Raw genomic sequence first — 20,797 nt, 5'->3', positions numbered from 1 at the left:
TAAAATATATAAACCATTTTGAAAGTTGTAATTTTTCGTCAGTAAACTTATTTACTACCTGTGGGCTCGACGAACCCCCCCCCCCCCCCCCCCCCACTCCTCCCTTAGGCATCCAAGTTAGAAAAAAAGGCTTGGGCACTCTAGGGTTAATACCTTCAGCTGTTGACAGGCGTTGATATATATCAACGGGGACAGGTGAAAATGTGTGCCCCGACCGGGACTCGAACCCGGGATCTCCTGCTTACATGGCAGACGCTCTCTCCATCTGAGCCGCCGAGGGCACGGTGGACTGCAGAGACTATCTCGCGCACGCCTCCCGCGAGACCCACATTGTCACCTTGTATGTCCACAAACTACATTCGTAGTGTCCCACCCCAACACACTCATTACTCGTGGAAGACATTCTTACCAAGTCCCGTAAGAGTTCGGGGAATATGTGTGCATCCGCACAATGGTCATGTTCGTCTCTTTGGAGACAATTTGCAGCCATTCGTGGTCTTCGTGTTCCCATGACAATTCCCCGTGTCACTGTGACATAATTGTTGGCGATTTGTTTGAAGAAAATTCTGGACAATTCGAACGAATGAGTTGGTAACTCAGATCGCCTGACATGAATCCCATCGAACACTTGTGGGACATAATCGAGAGGTTAGTTCGTATACAAAAACCTGCTCCGCTAACACTTCCGCAATTCACGGCTGTAGAAAACAGGATGGCTCAATATTTCTGCAGGAAAATTCCGGCGACTTTTTGAGTCCACGTCAGGTCGAGTTGCTGCCCCACGCTGGGCAAGTTCCTAAACAGTGTAGGAGGTATTCCACGACATTTTTTGCCGACTTCAGTCTGAAAGTGATTCTACGAACACTCTGCCAAGCGTCCGCAGCTCGTGGTCGTGCGGTAGCGTTCTCGCTTCCCGCGCCCAGGTTCCCGGGTTCGATTCCCGGCGGGGTCAGGGATTTTCTCTGCCTCGTTATGACTGGGTGTTGTGTGGTGTCCTTAGGTCAGTTAGGTTTAAGTAGTTCTAAGTTCTAGAGGACTGATGACCATAGCTGTTAAGTCCCATAGTGCTCAGAACCATTTGAACTCTGCCAAGCACCTGTCAGTAGCAAAACAACCGTGTAGATACAGAAGTTAAGCGCCGCACCACGCATAATTTTTGGGGAATTTCCCTGGTCGACGCAAGGTGGATGCTGTGAGCGTTACGTAAGAGTCTGCCTGATCTCGCCAGTATTATTCCTCGTCAGGCTAAGTGAGCGAATGCCCCCGGATCGTGCAGCGGGACGCGGTGGGGGCGGAGCAGCTACGCCCCCCTGTGGCTACGCGGCCCGGCAGGTGGGGGCCGTGTAAATACCGGCGCGCGGCTCTCGCCTCGCTAGTCGGCGCACCGTGCACTCGACGCCGCTGACCACAGCCGCGCGCGACGGGCTCCCACCTACCAGCACAGCGGAGACCTCCTGCAGGTACGGTAATTCGGCGGCTGCGCTGCGGGCAACGGTCGCTTAGCACACCTCTGTGCTTCTACATCTACATCTACACGATTACTCTGCAATTCACATTTAAGTGCTTGACAGAGGGTTCATCGAACCACAATCATACTATCTCTCTACCATTCCACTCCAGAACAGCGCGCGGGATAAACGAACACCTAAACCTTTCTGTTCGAGCTCTGATTTCTCTTATTTTATTTTGATGATCATTCCTACCTCTGTAGGTTGGGCTCAACAAAATATTTTCGCATTCGAAAGAGAAAGCTGGTGACTGAAATTTCGTAGATAGATCTCGCCGCGACGAAAAACGTCTTTGCTTTAATGACTTCCATCCCAACTCGCGTATCATATCTGCCACACTCTCTCCCCTATTACGTGATAATACAAAACGAGCAGCACTTTTTTGCACCCTTTCGATGTCCTCCGTCAATCCCACCTGGTAAGGATCCCACACCGCGCAGCAATATTCTAACAGAGGACGGACGAGTGTAGTGTAAGCGGTCTCTTTAGTAGACTTGTTGCATCTTCTAAGTGTCCTGCCAATGAAACACAACCTTTGGCTCGCATTCCCCACAATATTATCTATGTGGTCTTTCCAACTGAAGTTGTTCGTAATTTTAACACCCAGGTACTTAGTTGAATTGACAGCCTTGAGAATTGTACTATTTATCGAGTAATCGAATTCCAACGGATTTCTTTTGGAACTCACACTTTTCGTTATTTAGCGTCAACTGCCACCTGCCACACCATACAGCAATCTTTTCTAAATCACTTTGCAACTAATACTGGTCTTGGCATGACCTTACTAGACGGTAAATTACAGCATCATCTGCGAACAACCTAAGAGATCTGTTCAGATTGTCACCCAGGTCATTTATATAGGTCAGGAACAGCAGACGTCCCATGACGCTTCTCTGGGGAACACCTGATATCACTTCAGTTTTACTCGACGATTTGCCGTCTGTTACTATGAACTGCGACCTTCCTGACAGGAAACCACGAATCCAGTCGCATAACTGAGACGATACCCCATAGGCCCGCAGCTTGATTAAAAGTCGTTGTGAGGAACGGTGTCAAAAGCTTTCCGGAAATCTAGAAACACGGAATCAACTTGAGATCCCCTGTCGATAGAGGCTTGCTCAGGGATGGTCTTTACCATCCTCCACTGTTACCCACGTAATTTCTAACGGTTCTGAAGTCATCGGGGATAAATCGACAAGGAGCACAATGGCCAGACTGGTATTCCTATTGTGGTCTTTAGTGTGAGGTAGGTCTCCACTCTATTGTAACCAGTGTAATCCTCTTCACCTCTGCATAACTACTGCAGACTGCAGCCACTTTGTCCTACTTTCTGTATTGCAGCATTGGTCTCCCCTACAACTTTTACCTCGCCCAATTTCCCTCTGTACCAAACTCACGATTTATTTATGTCTCAGGATGTGTGCTGCCAACCGATCCCCCCTCATGGTCAGTTTACTTACTTTTTTACTTATTTTTTTTCCAAGTTGTCTCATCAGTTTCTTTTACCTCTGTGCAGTGCTCCCTCATTAGTTACTCGTCCTTCTAATCTTATCTTCAGCTTTAATCTGTAGCACAGTATTTCAATTTTCTTCTTCTTATCCACAACGTTTACAGTTTAGTTTCACTTCCCTTCAACGCTACACTCACGACTAACACCTTCATAAAAGACTTCCTCATGTTTAAATGTTCAAATTTGTGTGAAATCTTATGGGACTTAACTGCTAAGATCATCAGTCCCTCTGCTTACACCACTTAACCTAAATAATCCTAAGGACAAACCCACACATCCATGCCAGAGGGAGGACTCGAACCTCCGCCGGGATCAGCCGCACAGTCCATGACTGCAGCGCCTTAGACCGGTCGGCTATCCTCATGTTTAAATTTGTATTCAGTATTAACAAATTTCACTTTTTCAGGAACACTTTTATCGCTGTTGCAACTCTGCATTTTATATCCTCTCCACTTTATCCCTCGTCACTTATTTTGCTGCCCAAATATGAAAAACCTTATTTACGGCTTTTAGCGTCTGACTTAGTAATATTATTACCTCACCAAAGCATAATTTAATGGGGCTTCGCTCAGTTACATTTCTCTTAATTTCGTTAATGATTATTTTATAATTTCTTTTCGAGACACTATCCCTTCTATTCAGCTGTTGATGCAAGGTCTATTCCGTCTCCGACGGATTTATAGTGTCATTGGCAAAGGTACGTTCTTTTTGTTTCTTCTCCCTGAACGCCGGCCGCGATGACCGGGCGGTTCTAGGCGCTTCAGTCCGGAATCGCACGAGTACTACGGTCGCTGGTTAGAATCCTACCTCGAGCATGGATGTGTGTGATGTCCTTAGGTTAGTTAGGTTTAAGTAGTTCTAGGTGACTGATGACCTCAGATGTTAAGACGAATAGTGCTCAGAGCCATTTGAACCATTTTCTCCCTGGACTCTAATCACTTATCCAAGATTCCTTTCCTGTCTGTTCAGTGTATTGCAGATGTAAGAAGCAACTTATACGAGAGGAAGGCAGTAAATCAGAGTGAGTCTAGATTGCAGCCCATCACTTGTGTAGCTCAATCTGAACACTCAGTAAGCAGCAAAGGAAACTAAGAAGAAATTTCGGAAAGGAAGTACAGTTCTGGGAGAGTCAGTTAAGACTTTGGAATTGGAGACGACATTGTGATCCTGTCAGAGATGGCTAAGAACGTGGAAGATCAGATAAACGAACCTCATATTGTCTTAAAGTGATATTATGTTGGTTCAAAAGTTCGTAGTCTTTTTGTTTTGTTTGTTGGCTATTTTATTTGTAGCTCACTGTTACTATTTGAGTTCACATATTGTTATCTTGTCATTCGAAGACAGTAAGCAGAGATTTGGACGCTAGAAAATGGAGTGCCAAGTGGAAAAATCGGAACATTTCTTACATATTCTTCTGTTTAGTTCAGTAGAGGGGTGACAGAAGCGGAATCAGCCAGAGACATTTGCGCCGTTGGGTTGGGGCGATTTGGAGGAAGAGACCAAACAGCGAGGTCATCAGTCTCATCGGGTTAGGGAAGGAAGTCGGCCGTGCCCTGTCAGATGGACCATCCCAGCAATCGCCAGAAGCGATTTAGGGAAATAACGGAAAACCTAAATCAGGATGGCCGGACGCGAGATTGAACCGTCGTCCTCCCGAATGCGAGTCCAGTGTGCTAACCACTGCGCCACCTCGCTCGGTCATTTGCGCCGTGTGTGGGGATAATGCCGTTGGAGAGCGAAATGGTTTTCTCTTTTTAAGAAGGATTGTTTTGACATTAGTGACTCTCCACGTTCAGGTAGACCTTCGAAGTTTAAAAATGAGATCGTTTAAACGCATTAATACATTACGATCCACGTCAATTCACTGGAGAACTGGAAAATGAACTGTAATCATTCTACCACCATGCGACATGCATGCAATGGGGAAGGTTCAAAAGTCGACTCGTGTATGGTCACCGCATGCTCTAATCCAAAATCACAAAATTCGGAGGGTGGCTGCATGTACATCCCTGCTTGCTCATCATCAATCGGCTCGTAAACAGCACCGACCATTCCTGTCCCGCACCGTTAGGAGAAATGATATCTTTAGTATAACAAAAGGAAAAGAATGGATGGTTGAGCCAAAATAAAACAGCAATTCTCCATAAAAAGACCTAATGGCGTGTCGTTGAGGGTATTTTCGGTACCACGATCTGATCCCTCCAACCCTGTTCCACTCGCGAATAGCGCGCGGGAAGAACGATTTTCGGTAAGCCTCTGTATTGGTTCAAATTTCTCGAATTTACTCTCCGTGGTCATTACGCGAGATGTATGTCGGGGGAAGTAATATGTTGTCTGACTCCTCCTGAAGAGTGCTGTCCTGAAATTTCAATAGTAAATCTCCCCGTGATGCACAAAGCCTGTTTTGTAACGTCTGCTAGTGGAGTTTGTTTATCATCTCAGTAACGCTCTCTCGCCAGCTAAACGATCCCGTGACGAAGCGCTCCGCTCTTCGTTGGATCTTATCTATCTCATCTATCAGTCCTACCTGGCAGGGATCCAAGATAGATGAACAGTACTCAAGAATCTGGGGAACAAGCGCCTTATAAGCCACTTCTGTCGTGGATGAGTTACATTTCCTTAAGATTATTCCGATGAATCTGAGTCTGGTGTCTGCTTCATATGGTCATTCCACTTTAGGGCGCTCTGGATGGTTACGCCTAGATATTTTACGGCAGACGCTGTCTCCAGCTGTTTTTCATCAACAGTGTAGTTGCACAGTAGTGGATTTCTTTTCCTATGTGTTACAAAAGATAATGTTATGCAACTTGTGAAACTTCCTGGCAGATTAAAACTGTGTGCCGGAGCGAGACTCGAAGTCGGAAACTTTGCCTTTCGCGAGCAAGTGCTCTACCAACTGAGCTATCCAACACGACTCACGATCCGTCCTCACAGCTCCAATTCTGCCAGTACACAAATTCATCCTGGTGCAACAGTGACGGTATGGTGTACTACCAATTGCTTCCCCGAGGTGTAATCATCACTACTGACATTTATTGTCAACAGCTGAGACGACTTGCAAGAACAACGACCGAGGAGACTGAAGTGATGCTATTCGACGATAACGCCCGCACACATTGTGCTAAACTGACAAAAAGCACTACACGGGATTTAGGTTGGGAATTCATTCCCCACCCACCTTATTCAAGAGACCTTGCGCCCTCAGATTTTCACCTTTTCCACCGCCTGTCGAACAACCACCAGGGAACTTCCTTTCCCCACGAAAATGCGCCTCGACGAGTTCTTCGCCTCATAACCACGTGATTTCTAGTCGCAGACTGTGGTAAATAGTGAAGGAGAACATGTTATATTGATGACCACAGTTTCCGTAATATGTATGTGTTGTTTTTATTAAATGTATGAAAAATCGCTACGAACTTATGCACCAACTCAATATTAGGGGGACCAGTAAGAAATGTATTTTTTTTTCATTACATTCAAACGATGAATTGTTAACATGTTTTTATTTTTAATAAATGACCTAATCACCTTCATTAACGACCTTTTTCCATCTGGTATGCAAAGGACTTGGAAGATCAGTTGAAAGGAATACACAGTGTCTTGAAAGGAGGGTATAAGATGAACATCAACAAAAGCAAAACGAGGATAATGGAATGTAGTCGATTTAAGTCGGGTGATGCTGAGGGAATTAGATTAGGAAATGAGACACTTAAAGTAGTAAAGGAGTTTTGCTATTTGGGGAGCAAACTAACTGATGATGGTCAAAGTAGAGAGGATATAAAATGTAGACTGGAAATGGCAAGGAAAGCGTTTCTGAAGAAGAGAAATTTGTTAACATCGAGTATAGATTTAAGTGTCAGGAAGTCATTTCTGAAAGTATTTGTATGGAGTGTAGCCATGTATGGAAGTGAAACATGGACGATAAATAGTTTGGACAAGAAGAGAATAGAAGCTTTCGAAATGTGGTGTTACAGAAGAATGCTGAAAATCAGATGGGTAGATCACATAACTAATGAGGAAGTATTGAATAGGATTGGGGAGAAGAGAAGTTTGTGGCACAGCTTGACCAGAAGAAGGGATCGGTTGGTAGGACATGTTCTGAGGCATCATGGGATCACAAATTTAGTATTGGAGGGCAGCGTGGAGGGTAAAAATCGTAGAGGGAGACCAAGAGATGAATACACTAAGCAGATTCAGAAGGATGTAGGTTGCAGTAGATACTGCGAGATGAAGAAGCTTGCACAGGATAGAGTAGCATGGAGAGCTGCATCAGACCAGTCTCAGGACTGAAGACCACAACAACAACAGCAACAACTAAGGATCAAAGCCGACACCTTTAGGTTTCTAGTCTGGCACTCAGACTTTGTTTCTATCCCTTTCTCAGTTTGTTATAATGTTGCGCAAATGACTTGCTTCTGACACTTGATTACTTAAATTTATTTTTTTTATAAGAAACACCACTGATTGTCTCAGTTCGTTATTCCTTAAAATTTAGTATAATCGTTTGAGAATGTCTCGAGTTTTTACAATAAAAAAGAACTTTACTTTGTGATTTCTAAAATACCAGCTTTTATGTGAAAGGTTATTGCTAGACACGTTGTTTTAGTTATTTTAGTTGTTGGCAAAAGAAATAATAGTTATTATATTACGGATGTATTTCTCGTTGTGTTATACCTACAAATGTCAGTTTCTCCCTTAACAAGGTGGATGTAAATATTCATACGAAATCTATGGTTTAGAATACGTTCACAGTCATCACACCGAGAAACATCATTTCCGCATCATATGCAGACCACACGTGAACCGTTTTTGTGTATTTTCCAACGAGGTTCACAAGATTTATCTACACAAATTAAACCATCAAATTTCGCTCAGTTGTGACAGCATTGTTTATTTTAGTTTATTTCAAGTAGTTTTAGACAATGGCACATACGCACATACGGCTAAGTCAAAATTCAGCAACACGTGGCGAAATTAAATAATGTTTGCTTTATGTATAGATAATGAAAACAGTGAAATTTTTACAACTAATATTTGCACTTTTTTACTTTTTACAAAAATAAAGACATTGAGAATTGTATCACCCAGAGTTAAGCTTCTCCATAAACTAACAAATTAAGGCAGCAACCAGTTGATAAATACAAACGTGATGTACCATTAAATTGCTGTTTTACATACTCCACTGAATTTATATGCATACTTACAGATCTGATAGTTCAAAGAGCTTATAACTATCCGAAGTAACATGAAATTAACAATTTTGAGTTCTTCATGTAGTGTTTTCACCTTTTTCTTCTTGTTCTTCACTCTCTGATAGACACGGGGGACAACTTCGGCTCTACAGTAATGGCAACTTGAAGAGACTTTTCGTCTCCAAACGTAATGTGCGAGTGGTACCATTGCAGTTCCCCGATCTGACCAACAAATATACTTGGTAGTGTACTTAAATCCCAACTCCACTATGTTGAAGAGCCTAAAGGTCAAAGGGAAGCCTTTCCAATATAACAGGAAAATATGGCCATTGTCGAGAGTTGTGGCTATCCAGTAAAGCCCCTGTGATGCGTCTAAAAAGCAGAATGTATTTTCCGACGTTGAATCCTTTCGCATCAATGACAACATCAGTTTCTTTAACGTATTTTATTATTTTGGCCAAGTCTTTTGCATTCCACTGCCCAAGACTGTCGTTATTCTCATATTTAAGCGGTATTTTCAAGAGAGAATATACAAAGTTAAGGGGAATCGCACACGCTCTGCAACCTTCCCGAATGACAACAGTCCGAAACAAGAAAGTCTACCAACAGATATCAAACATTTCCCAGTTGCAGTGATAGTTCCTGTAACTATTAACCACCAAATAAAACTTTTCGATCCGGAAATACCATGCACAGGGATCTTAAATTGTTATAAATTACTTACGAAATATTACAGTCCCGCCTTTAGAGGCTATATTTATCTCAGGAGTATTAGGTAACTCACACGCCACGATTCATATTAGACTTAGTCTGATTTTCTTGTTCCGTAAACCACAAGTTGTGAAATACCGTGTGGTCTGTAGTACCACTTCTTTCCGCCACAGACGTGGTTCATAAAGGTGTCGAGACTTCCCAAGAGCCGAGATCCCTCTAAACGATCCTATATAACGGAAACTTTTTTTAAACATTCTGGTCTTGAATACCTAACGTAAGCTAACTACTTTGCATTTATACCTGTGAGACTCTGTTAAAATCCCAGATGACCTTCAGTTTAACCACTCTTCCCCCTCCGTAGCTCACGAAAGAATCGACACCTCTGTCCCTTTCCCTCTATATAACACTCTCCCACAAAAACTCCCTTCATCTGATTGCTCAGTTCCTACAACTTAATACCGTGAAGAGTTCCATTTTCTTTCTAAAAATTACCATCAGTCTTTTACTTAAAATCTTCAACGTAAAATCGTCTACTTAAAAAAATCATTTTCAACTATAGTTGTATAGGTTGTAAATTCACTGGGCTGAAGAGCGACACGCATCTCGTGGTCGTGCGGTAGCGTTCTCGCTTCCCACGCCCGGGTTCCCGGGTTCGATTCCCGGCGGGGTCAGGGATTTTCTCTGCCTCGTGATGGCTGGGTGTTGTGTGCTGTCCTTAGGTTAGTTAGGATTAAGTAGTTCTAAGTTCTAGGGGACTTATGACCACAGCAGTTGAGTCCCATAGTGCTCAGAGCCATTTGAACCATTTGAAGAGCGACAATATACCTGCGTAGACGGAATAAAAGTGCTTTAATGTTTTCAAAGCTAAACGAAGGGAGATATGTTGCTACATTGAAACTTTTCTGAATTTTAAGTCACGAGTCACGATAAGAAATATATATATATATATATATATATATATATATATATATATATATATATATATATATATATATATATATATATATATTCGGGATACGAAACGGTCTTCATATGTTCATACTTAACCGTTTTGCAGAAAATCAAATAATGTGCATTGCGTAACGCACATGTTGTCCCACAAGCCATTAGAAGCCACAATGTTTTGTGGGTATAAACCATAGCTCATAATCTATCTGGTCTGAGTATATGACCACTCTTAACTTGCTTCTCGCTGGATCTGACCACAACGAGGAATTTCTTCCTAATCCATAAGCCCGCAGAGCTATTGATCTTCACATAAAACACCGATTACCGGGCACTCAAGAAAAGTTATATTGTCTATTATACTACGTATCAGGACTGAGGCGGAGAACTAGAGATCTGACTGACATTAATATGTTGCGTAGTTCTGAATCAGTTTCTGCATCCTCCTATGAGTTTTCTGGTAGCCGAACAGTAGGAACATGTTTTCGCGAGGGCCTTTCACTTGATCAGCACGTAGAGGAAAAATTGACAGCTGACAATCAACGTAAATAAGTATGCAATCACCGTAAATAGACGAAAGGGTCCGATATCCCTTTACTGCGGTCTCCACGATTAGTCACGGGATTGTCAGAAGCATGATGTATCTAGGAATTTCTACCCAGAGCGATTTAACGTGCAACAGCCACATGGGTATCTGCGTGAAAGGAGGACGAACGTTTCAGAGTTATTGGAAGAATTTGAAGGAAGTGTCATTCTCACACGAAAAACGTCACTTATAAAACACTCATACTTAACTACTGTGCGACGGTCTGGTACCCGTACAAATTTGGATTTAACGGAGGAGATACCGAAAAATCGAAGAATGTCTGCACTTTTCGTAACTTGTTCGTTTATTCAGGGTGAGTGTCACAGAGATTCTCAACAAACTGCCGTCAGACGTCACGTGAAGGACATTTTAAAGCAATATTTTGTGACTGTTTGTAAGGTGTTATTTGGGCTAAACATGTTCCGCTTTATTTAAAGCATTCTACTTGTTATTCAGACCTTTCTTCCACAGTCGCAGATTTGCAAGCTTTAAGCGTATCTGCTACATGTAATTTCTGCACTACAACTTACGGAGGATGTGGAGGACAGATGCAGAAATGTTGTCACTGCGGTATCAACGTCATGAACAAAAGACGCCCCACAAAACTGATCATTAACGTACAGATATGCTACAGATGCAATTCCTGAATGCTTCTCCTTTTTTAGTTTTCGTATTAAACAATTTATTACCTAGTTACTGTAGCCATCGATCGTTTCGGTGATCTGTTGTCACGACCCGTACACACTCTTCGCTTAAACTTATACTATTGTTGGACTTCCTGGATACACTGTACTCCACCGCCATCGATTTTCTTCTAAATTTATATTGCTTGTCTGAAGCTTTTTAATGTCCTGAACCGTTATTCGACCGGTCCTTTCACATGCTTTGTTACCTGTTCATTATTTGACTTCTACAATTACGTTTCTTATTTAAATTCCTTGGATCACTTCCATAATAGCAACATCGGGAGAGCAACTACCTAATACAGTTTATTCGTTCTCTTGAAGTTTCTTAGTTTTCAAGTGCCCTTGATTGATTCATGCAACATGTTAAAACAAATGACATTTTATTTATTTTTTTACAAAAAGTTGCAAAAAGCGGAACATCTATTTCCATACACGTAACATCATTCTCCGTAATATTTATAATTCCAATGTAAACGCACTAGTGCACTTTTGAAAGGACAGTACTCTACGTAATGCGAGCAACAAATTCGTTTTATATTTACTTCCTCTCTATAGATTTCTCTCTCCATCCACAGCCGAAGAAAAATTCTAATACCTTACTGTCTGTCATGTACGTAGTCTTCCACGGCCAGTGGACATCAGGCCACGTCAGTAAGAAACACAAATATGAAAATGCCGAGGTTTCGACCATCATTGCTGCCGTCCTCTTCAGGGCGACTAACTGCTGGATCCTGATGATGGACTTCGACTATATACTATCATTTCGATAATCGCTTGACAGCCGAAATAAGGTATTATATAACGAAAGCCTATCATAAAAATCCAGCATTTAATCACCCTGAAGAGGACAAGTTGGTGGAAACGTGAGTATTTTTAGTTGTTTCTGTGGTTCATAATGACACGCAATATGCAAAATAATTTAATTCAAATCTTGCAACCTTGTTGGCGAATGAAAGCGGTGGGTGCGGACAAACCACCAGCTCAGAACTGTTTGATTCATATAATGCGAGATGCAACGATATGAATGTGCAAGGGCTCTGTCATGCCCAACCTTGAAGCCAAAAGAGGGTGGCCCCTCCAGTTGCAGCAACAACTCATCTCTCAGAACGAACACATGCGTGAGCTCTCTACACAATTCGACAAGATAGCGCGCTCTATAAATCCGTTCTGGATCATTCAGCCCTATGTATCTCCAGAGAAGCGACATCAACGACGTGTTCCGTATTCGTACACGAATTTTCGTCGTATCGAGAAAATGTCGGCGCCATCGAATGTAGACTAACGTCCATCAGTAAACTGTGCGAATGACACTAATCGTGAGTTATCAGTTACGCTACAATAAAAGTGGAACTGTCAAAGATAATCACCTGTTTCAAGTAGTTTTCACTGATATTGATGAAAATGCTACGAACCTTGTAAAGACAAATTCAACTCCACTTCAAGTACAAAACCAATGTACAGGGTGATTCAAAAAGAATACCACAACTTTAGGAATTTAAAACTCTGCAACGACAAAAGGCAGAGCTAAGCACTATCTGTCGGCGAATTAAGGGAGCTATAAAGTTTCATTTAGTTGTACATTTGTTCGCCATTTCAGCCAATAAAGTTTTTGGTCCCTTTTTCTTCGAAGGTGCTACTGTAACTGGACTACAGTATCTGGAGATGTTAGAGAATTGGCTGTTCCCTCAGCTCGAACAAGAAGCACAACAATTCATATTTCAGCAGGATGGAGCGCCACCACATTGGCACTTATCTGTCCGTAACTACCTGAACGTCAACTACCCGAGGCGATGGATCGGCCGCCAGGCAGCCCGTGACAGAGCACTTCATCACTGGCCTCCAAGAAGCCCTGATCTTACCCCCTGCGAATTTTTCTTATGGGGGTATGTTAAGGATATGGTGTTTCGGCCACCTCTCCCAGCCACCATTGATGATTTGAAACGAGAAATAACAGCAGCTATCCAAACTGTTACGCCTGATATGCTACAGAGAGTGTGGAACGAGTTGGAGTATCGGGTTGATATTGCTCGTGTTTCTGGAGGGGGCCATATTGAACATCTCTGAACTTGTTTTTGAGTGAAAAAAAACCTTTTCAAATACTCTTTGTAATGATGTATAACAGAAGGTTATATTATGTTTCTTTCATTAAATACACATTTTTAAAGCTGTGGTATTCTTTTTGAATCACCCTGTATGTTGAAATCCTTTGTGGGAATATTGTGGGATACTACCCGCTGAATGTAGGCTTTTAGTTCATCCACATTTCTTTGAGATGCAAGTTCATGAGAAACGCACTGAGGTGACAAAAGTCACCTAACATCGTGTCGGACCTCCTTTTTCCGGGCTTAGTGCAGCACTCCAAGTGGGATGGACCCATCAAGTCGTTGAAAATCCACTGCAGAAATAATGAGCCATCGTGACTCTATAGCCGTCCACAATTGCGAAGGGGTTGCCGCTACAGGATTTTGTGCACGAACTGACCTCTCGATTACATCTCATCAGTTTTCGATGGGATTTATGTCGGGCGATCTAGGTGGCCAAATCATTCGCTCGAACTGTCCAGAATGTTCTTCAAGCCAATCACGAACAATGGTGACTCGGTGACATGGCGCATTGTCATCCATAAAAATTCCATCGTTGTTTGGGAACATAAACTTTATGCAGATGATTTATAAGTAGCCCAACATCACCAGGACCCACCCCGTTGCATGTGAACACGGCCCACACCATTATGGAGTCACCACAACCCGGCACAGTGTCTTGTTGACGTCTTGGGACCGTGGCTTCCTGGAGTCTGGGTCACACTCGAAACCTACGGTCAGCTCTTACCGACTGAAATCAGGATTTACCTGACCAGGCCACGGTTTTCCAGTCCTACAGGCTCCAACCCATATGGTCACGAGCCAAGGAGAGGCGCTACAGGCGATGTCGTCTGCTGCCATACCACATTACCACCAAATTTCGCCACTCTGTCGTAACGGATAGGTTCGCCGTACGTTCCACATTGATTTCTGCGGTTCTTTCACTCAATGTTGCTTTTCTGTTAGCAGTGAGACTCTACGAAAAAACGTCGCTGCTCTCGGTCGTTAAGTGAAGGCCGTCAGCCACTGCATTGACCGTGGTGAGAGGAAACGCTTGGAATATGGTGTTCTCAGCGCACTGTGGATGACGGAGTATTGAATTCTCTAAGGATATCCGAAATGGGATGTCCCTTGCTTATAGCTCCAACTAGCATTCCGCGTTGCAAGTCTGTTAATTCCCATCGTGTGGCCCTAATCACTTCGGAAACTGTTCCACATTTACCTTGCGTATGCGATACTACCACCGTCTGTGTAAGTGCGTATTGTCATCCCATTACTTTTGTCATCTCGGTGTATATGCAGAGTCAGATGTACCATTCGCGTCAAATTCGTTGAAATCACGCAGAGGCTCAGCATATTCACCATGTACCGAGCGAGGTGGCGCAGTGGTTAGCACACTGGACTTGCATTCGGGAGGACGACGGGTCAATCCCGTCTCCGGCCATCCTGATTTAGGTTTTCCGTGATTTCCCTAAATCGCTTCAGGCAAATGCCGGCATGGTTCCTTTGAAAGGGCACGGCCGATTTCCTTCCCCATTCTTCCCTCACCCGAACTTGCGCTCTGTCTCTAATGGCCTCGTTGTCGACGGGACGTTAAACACTAATCTCCTCCTCCTCCTCCTCCATATTCACCATGTGAAAATACTGACAATAGTGATATAAACGCTTGCATTAGGACATTCTAGTTGAAACTGCAGTTTCACTTCATTCAGAGTCAAGTGTATTACTCGTTGTTCTCAAATCTAGGTGGCGCCTTCAGATTATATCGGTTATTTTTCAGTAACAGTTGCCACAATTTTTTTTTTTTTTTTCAGTTTCACTGGTTTCGATCTCCCTGGATCATCTACAGATGCGTGTAGTTGCGTCAGCAACCCGTCGTGTCTGCATCGAGCTACACGCAAGAATACTGTTTGTGATGATTCACGGAGATCGAAACTAGTCGCATTGGGAAAAATTGTGCAACGGGCAGGCCGGCCTTGGTGGCCGAGCGGTTCTAGGCGTTTCAGTCTGGAACCGCGCGACCGCTACGGTCGCAGGTTCGAATCCTGCCTCGCGCATGGATGTGTGTGATGTCCTTAGGTTAGTTAGGTTTAAGTAGTTTTAAGTTCTAGGGGACTGATGACCTCAGCTGTTTTGTCCCATAGTGCTCACAGCCATTTGAACCATTTTTTTGCAACAGGGAGTGAAAAATAAACGATAAATATTTTTTTAAAGAATGTGATTGCAGTTACTGAATCCATTCGCGTCAAATGTGTCGGCTACAGTCAGTTGTATTTTTACACTCACTGATATATTGGACTAACATTTCTATAATCTTTTTTACTATAAATTGTACTTAGAAACTATTTCAGGAGTATTTTATGTTCTTTACACGTAAGATGTGCCGGTGGAATAATACACTCCTGGAAATTGAAATAAGAACACCGTGAATTCATTGTCCCAGGAAGGGGGAAACTTTATTGACACATTCCTGGGGTCAGATACATCAAATGATCACACTGACAGAACCACAGGCACATAGACACAGGCAACAGAGCACGCACAATGTCGGCACTAGTACAGTGTATATCCACCTTTCACAGCAATGCAGGCTGCTATTCTCCCATGGAGACGATCGTAGAGATGCTGGATGTAGTCCTGTGGAACGGCTTGCCATCCCATTTCCACCTGGCGCCTCAGTTGGACCAGCGTTCGTGCTGGACGTGCAGACCGCGTGAGACGACGCTTCATCCAGTCACAAACATGCTCAATGGGGGACAGATCCGGAGATCTTGCTGGCCAGGGTAGTTGACTTACACCTTCTAGAGCACGTTGGGTGGCACGGGATACATGCGGACGTGCATTGTCCTGTTGGAACAGCAAGTTCCCTTGCCGGTCTAGGAATGGTAGAACGATGGGTTCGATGACGGTTTGGATGTACCGTGCACTATTCAGTGTCCCCTCGACGATCACCAGTGGTGTACGGCCAGTGTAGGAGATCGCTCCCCACACCATGATGCCGGGTGTTGGCCCTGTGTGCCTCAGTCGTATGCAGTCCTGATTGTGGCGCTCACCTGCACGGCGCCAAACACACATACGACCATCATTGGCACCAAGGCAGAAGCGACTCTCATCGCTGAAGACAACACGTCTCCATTCGTCCCTGCATTCACGCCTGTCGCGACACCACTGGAGGCGGGCTGCACGATGTTGGGGCGTGAGCGGAAGACGGCCTAACGGTGTGCGGGACCGTAGCCCAGCTTCATGGAGACGGTTGCGAATGGTCCTCGCCGATACCCCAGGAGCAACAGTGTCCCTAATTTGCTGGGAAGTGGCTGTGCGGTCCCCTACGGCACTGCGTAGGATCCTACGGTCTTGGCGTGCATCCGTGCGTCGCTGCGGTCCGGTCCCAGGTCGACGGGCACGTGCACCTTCCGCCGACCACTGGCGACAACATCGATGTACTGTGGAGACCTCACGCCCCACGTGTTGAGCAATTCGGCGGTACGTCCACCCGGCCTCCCGCATGCCCACTATACGCCCTCGCTCAAAGTCCGTCAACTGCACATACGGTTCACGTCCACGCTGTCGCGGCATGCTACCAGTGTTAAAGACTGCGATGGAGCTCCGTATGCCACGGCAAACTGGCTGACACTGACGGCGGCGGTGCACAAATGCTGCGCAGCTAGCGCCATTCGACGGCCAACACCGCGGTTCCTGGTGTGTCCGCTGTGCCGTGCGTGTGATCATTGCTTGTACAGCCCTCTCGCAGTGTCCGGAGCAAGTATGGTGGGTCTGACACACCGGTGTCAATGTGTTCTTTTTTCCATTTCCAGGAGTGTATATTACTGATGACTCCTGAATGGCTTTCGAGTGTGCGCCATTTTGAACCTTTCTGTGTGCTTCCCCAGGGCTCCAACCCCGCACGTTGCATTTCTCGGGCACTGCCCTTCCGACTGAGCTACCTAGATGCGACGCACGACCCACAGTCACAGCGTCAGGTGTGCCAGCGTCTCTTAATCTTGAAGCCTCACAGACGCTCTCTTGCACACCTTCCTGGACTAGCAGCCCTGGAAGAGCCGATGGAGTGCTTCTGTGCTGTTGGGAATATACGAGTATGTGAGAGTTACGGGCAGACTGAAGCTTTGATGGCCGAATGAAGTCAAAAACGGGTAACACTTTTTCTTAGTTGTTACCTACTATGGTCAATGATATGAAGTGCTAAGTCCGATCCACATACACTGGTGCGCAAGGCTTAAGGACGAAAGTAGCGTTCGCGTGATGTGTCACTGCCAAGTAGCTCGATGAAACTTCGACTTTAGATAGAACTGGTGTACTATAGCACAGAAGGTAACTGGAAGAAATAGGCAATGAGGCGAACGGAAACGTCACTATTGTTCAAAGACAATAATTACACTGAAGTCATTGCCATTCATGATAGTCCTTTGGAGATTACAGAAGGCGAGACAGTGTTCTTAACTGGGTGAATGATCACCACGAACAACAACGCATGCCTTGCAACATGCTCCCATGATTGTAAGATTGATACGGAGTTCTTGTGGCAGTGTCTTCTATATCTGTTGACAACTGGTGGGTGATCGATGGCGCTTGTAGGCGTACTGCAATACGTCTCTCCAACGTATTCCTCAAGTACTCTATGGGACTGAAGTCGAGGCAACGGGTGGACCAGTCTATTTGCCGAACAGCTTTTCGTTCGAAGACCTCCTCCACGTGCGCCGTTCGATGCGATAGTGCGTTTTCATGCTCAGAAATGAAATCAGGGCCGGAGGGTGCCGTGTTCAAATATTTGGAAGCGAGTACGTGCATGCAAAAAATTATGCCTCCCCACACCGTAACATCGGCACCACCAAAACGATTATGTTTGACAATGTAATTGTGACATTATGTTCCCACCCCATTTGTTTCTTATCAGGTGTGCATTCGTCCCTCACTTCAGTTTTCTCGATGACAATACGCGACCGCACCGTACAGCACAGGTTGAGTAGCTCGGGATGAGAGGATACTCGGCAAATAGACTGGCCTGGCCGTCCCACAACTTAAATCTTATGGTATAGATGGGGGTTTGAGTTGGGGAGTCACACAGCAGCACGTCCACAGTCACCAACAACCATCCAGCAGTTTTCGACCGTACTCGTGAAGGGTTGGGGTTGGGTTGTTTGGGGGAGGAGACCAAACAGCGAGGTCATCGGTCGCATCGGATTAAGGAAGGACGGGGAAGGAAGTCGGCCGTGCCCTTTCACAGGAACCAACCCGGCATTTGCCTGGAGCGATTTTAGGGAAATCACAGAAAACCTAAATCAGGATGGTCGGACGCGGGATTGAACCGTCGTCCTCCCGAATGCGAACTCGTGAAGGAATGAAACGCCCTGCCACAGTCTTTCGTAATGTCCATCACGAATCGATTTGACTTTATTTTCCAAGCGTCATTCCTGTCTAATTTCCTTCTTCTTTCACTTATCTGCTGTACTATACTGTAGCAGTTCTTTCTATAAATGGTCGAAGTTTCATCGAGCTATGGCAGTGGCACATCGTGCGGAACTTACTTTTGTCTTAAGTTTGCCACAACATTCTATTTACTCCGCAAGCCACTGTGCATTCCACGGCGAAAGGCATAGCGAACCAGTATTGTCGCTATATTTAAGGGAGGAATTCAGTTAAAATAGTGTTTTTTGTTTGATATGCAGAGTGTATTAGTAGCTAAAACTAGCACGGGTGAAACAGAAGCAGAAACATTGCGGTAAACATGAGACGGAAAACGAGCATGGTGATCAGTCTTACGCGTCCAGGACAGCAGACTTACAAGGGCTCGCTCGGTAATGCAAATCTGAATGTACTAATTGCTGGGTTTGACGCGCTGATTCTGCAATTGGAGACGTAGTTGTAAGATTAGCACCGGACTAGGGGGTTAAGACTACAGTTATCGAGTCGTCCGAGCTCGAATTAAGCACAACGGCAAATACTGTCAGAACGTTTGAGGTATCAACAGCAGCTCAAAATGCAGTCTACACTTGGGTCAATAAGCGGCCATCAAAAACTTTCCGTTCCAAGGACGTACAGACCACAAACGGTATCAGGCAAAATCACCGTGGGTATTGAAGCATTCATCACAACGACACACCAGGCAGGCGATACATCTACATCTACGTGATTACTCTGCTATTTACAATTACGTGCCTGGCAGAGGGTTCAATGAACCACCTTCAAGCTGTCTCTCTACCGTTCCACTCTCTACAGCGCGCGGGAAAAACGAGCACTTACATTTTCCTGTGCGGGCCCTGATTTCTCATCTTTTTTCGTGATGATCGTTTCTCCCTATGTAGGTGGGTGTCAACAGAATGTTTTCGCAATCGGAGGAGAAAACTGATGATTGAAATTTCATGAGAAGATCCCGTCGCAACGAAAATCGCCTTTGTTTTAATGATTGCCACTCTAATCCCCGTATCATGTCTGTGGCACTATCTCTCCTATTTCGCGATAATACGGAACGTGCCGCCATTCTTTGAACTTTTTCAATATCATCCGTCAGTCCCACCTGATACGGATGCCATACCGCACAGCAATACTCCAGAATTGGTCGGACAAGTCTAGTTTGAGCAGTCTCTTTAGTAGATCTGTTGCACCTTGTAAGTGTTCTGCCAATGAATCGCAGTCTTTGGTTTGCTCTACCCACAATATTATCTATGTGGTCGTTCCAATTTAGGTCAATTGTGATTGTAATCCCTTAGTTGAATTTACGTCCTTCAGATTTGTGTGACGTATTGCGTAATCGAAATTTAGCGGATTTCTTTTAGTGCTCATGTGAATAACTTCACACTTTTCTCTATTTAAGGTCAACTGCCACTTTTTCACCATACCTGTTAGGTAAAACACATGTCCTACTGCGTGAAGAAGTCTATAACTGCCTGCCACATGTTCTCGTCCGACACGAATGGTCGACCCTTCAAACCCTTTTTTAAGGGATCTTAGGCGTGATAATCGCGTGAGGAGGGATCAAGGCTATAGGGCGGAGGCTCGTCTCCCACTTAAGTTGGCGAGAGTTTCTGCGTTACGACATTTGCGATATGAGGACGTGCGTTATCATGAAGCGGTATCACTTCTAGTTGTGCACCATTCCACAGCAGTCGCTTTCGACGGACACGCTGCCCCGTTCCCATTCTTCGCTCTCCGATACCGGAGTTTGCCCTTCGGCAGCCAAGAAATGAGTAACAGCACGATGGTCCGCTTTGGACGCACTTGGTTATAATGTCTGCATAGTTCACGTTTCCGCATTTATCGCACGCACGTCGGAAAGGCATGAATGTCACTCTAATCCAATATATTCATGTCGGTGCTCATATACTCGCATATAAACCGGGGCAACATCCTCAAACGGAAACTTGTTAGTCACTCCTTGTGTTCGGAAACAGACAGCGGCGTGATTTCGCTAGTTCATCAGCTAGCGGCCTGAGCGTGGCATTGTCTACTTGGAGACATTAGGGTTAGATCACTGTTGGTTCCATAGGCACACAGGAGATCCTAGAAGACGTGGAACACGTCATAAATATAGAAACTGCACATGTTATTTTGAACGAAGGA

The 20,797-nt window shown here is 44.6% G+C and overlaps 1 protein-coding gene and 1 non-coding gene across 4 annotated transcripts in view; one reads left to right on the top strand and one right to left on the bottom strand.

The window, feature by feature from the left end:
* Positions 1 to 206: 206 nt before the first annotated feature.
* On the bottom strand, positions 207 to 281 carry Trnat-ugu. Its single transcript has one exon. It is a non-coding gene; the product is annotated as a tRNA-Thr (tRNA).
* Positions 282 to 1,382: 1,101 nt separating this feature from the next.
* The window catches only part of LOC124544836 (fatty acyl-CoA reductase wat-like), a 240,045-nt gene continuing 220,630 nt past the window's right edge, over positions 1,383 to 20,797 (top strand). For 2 of the 3 annotated variants that reach the window (XM_047123539.1, XM_047123537.1), the window contains exon 1: positions 1,383 to 1,460. The gene's annotated coding sequence lies outside the window, so the exon portion shown is untranslated. The remainder of the gene's footprint in view (positions 1,461 to 20,797) is intronic. The other variant, XM_047123538.1, reaches the window with a different exon arrangement.

This window comes from Schistocerca americana, chromosome 8 (genome assembly GCF_021461395.2).
Source record: "Schistocerca americana isolate TAMUIC-IGC-003095 chromosome 8, iqSchAmer2.1, whole genome shotgun sequence".
NCBI lineage: Eukaryota > Metazoa > Arthropoda > Insecta > Orthoptera > Acrididae > Schistocerca > Schistocerca americana.
Note: the sequence above shows the minus strand (reverse complement) of the source record. Positions and strands in the feature narration are given on the sequence as shown.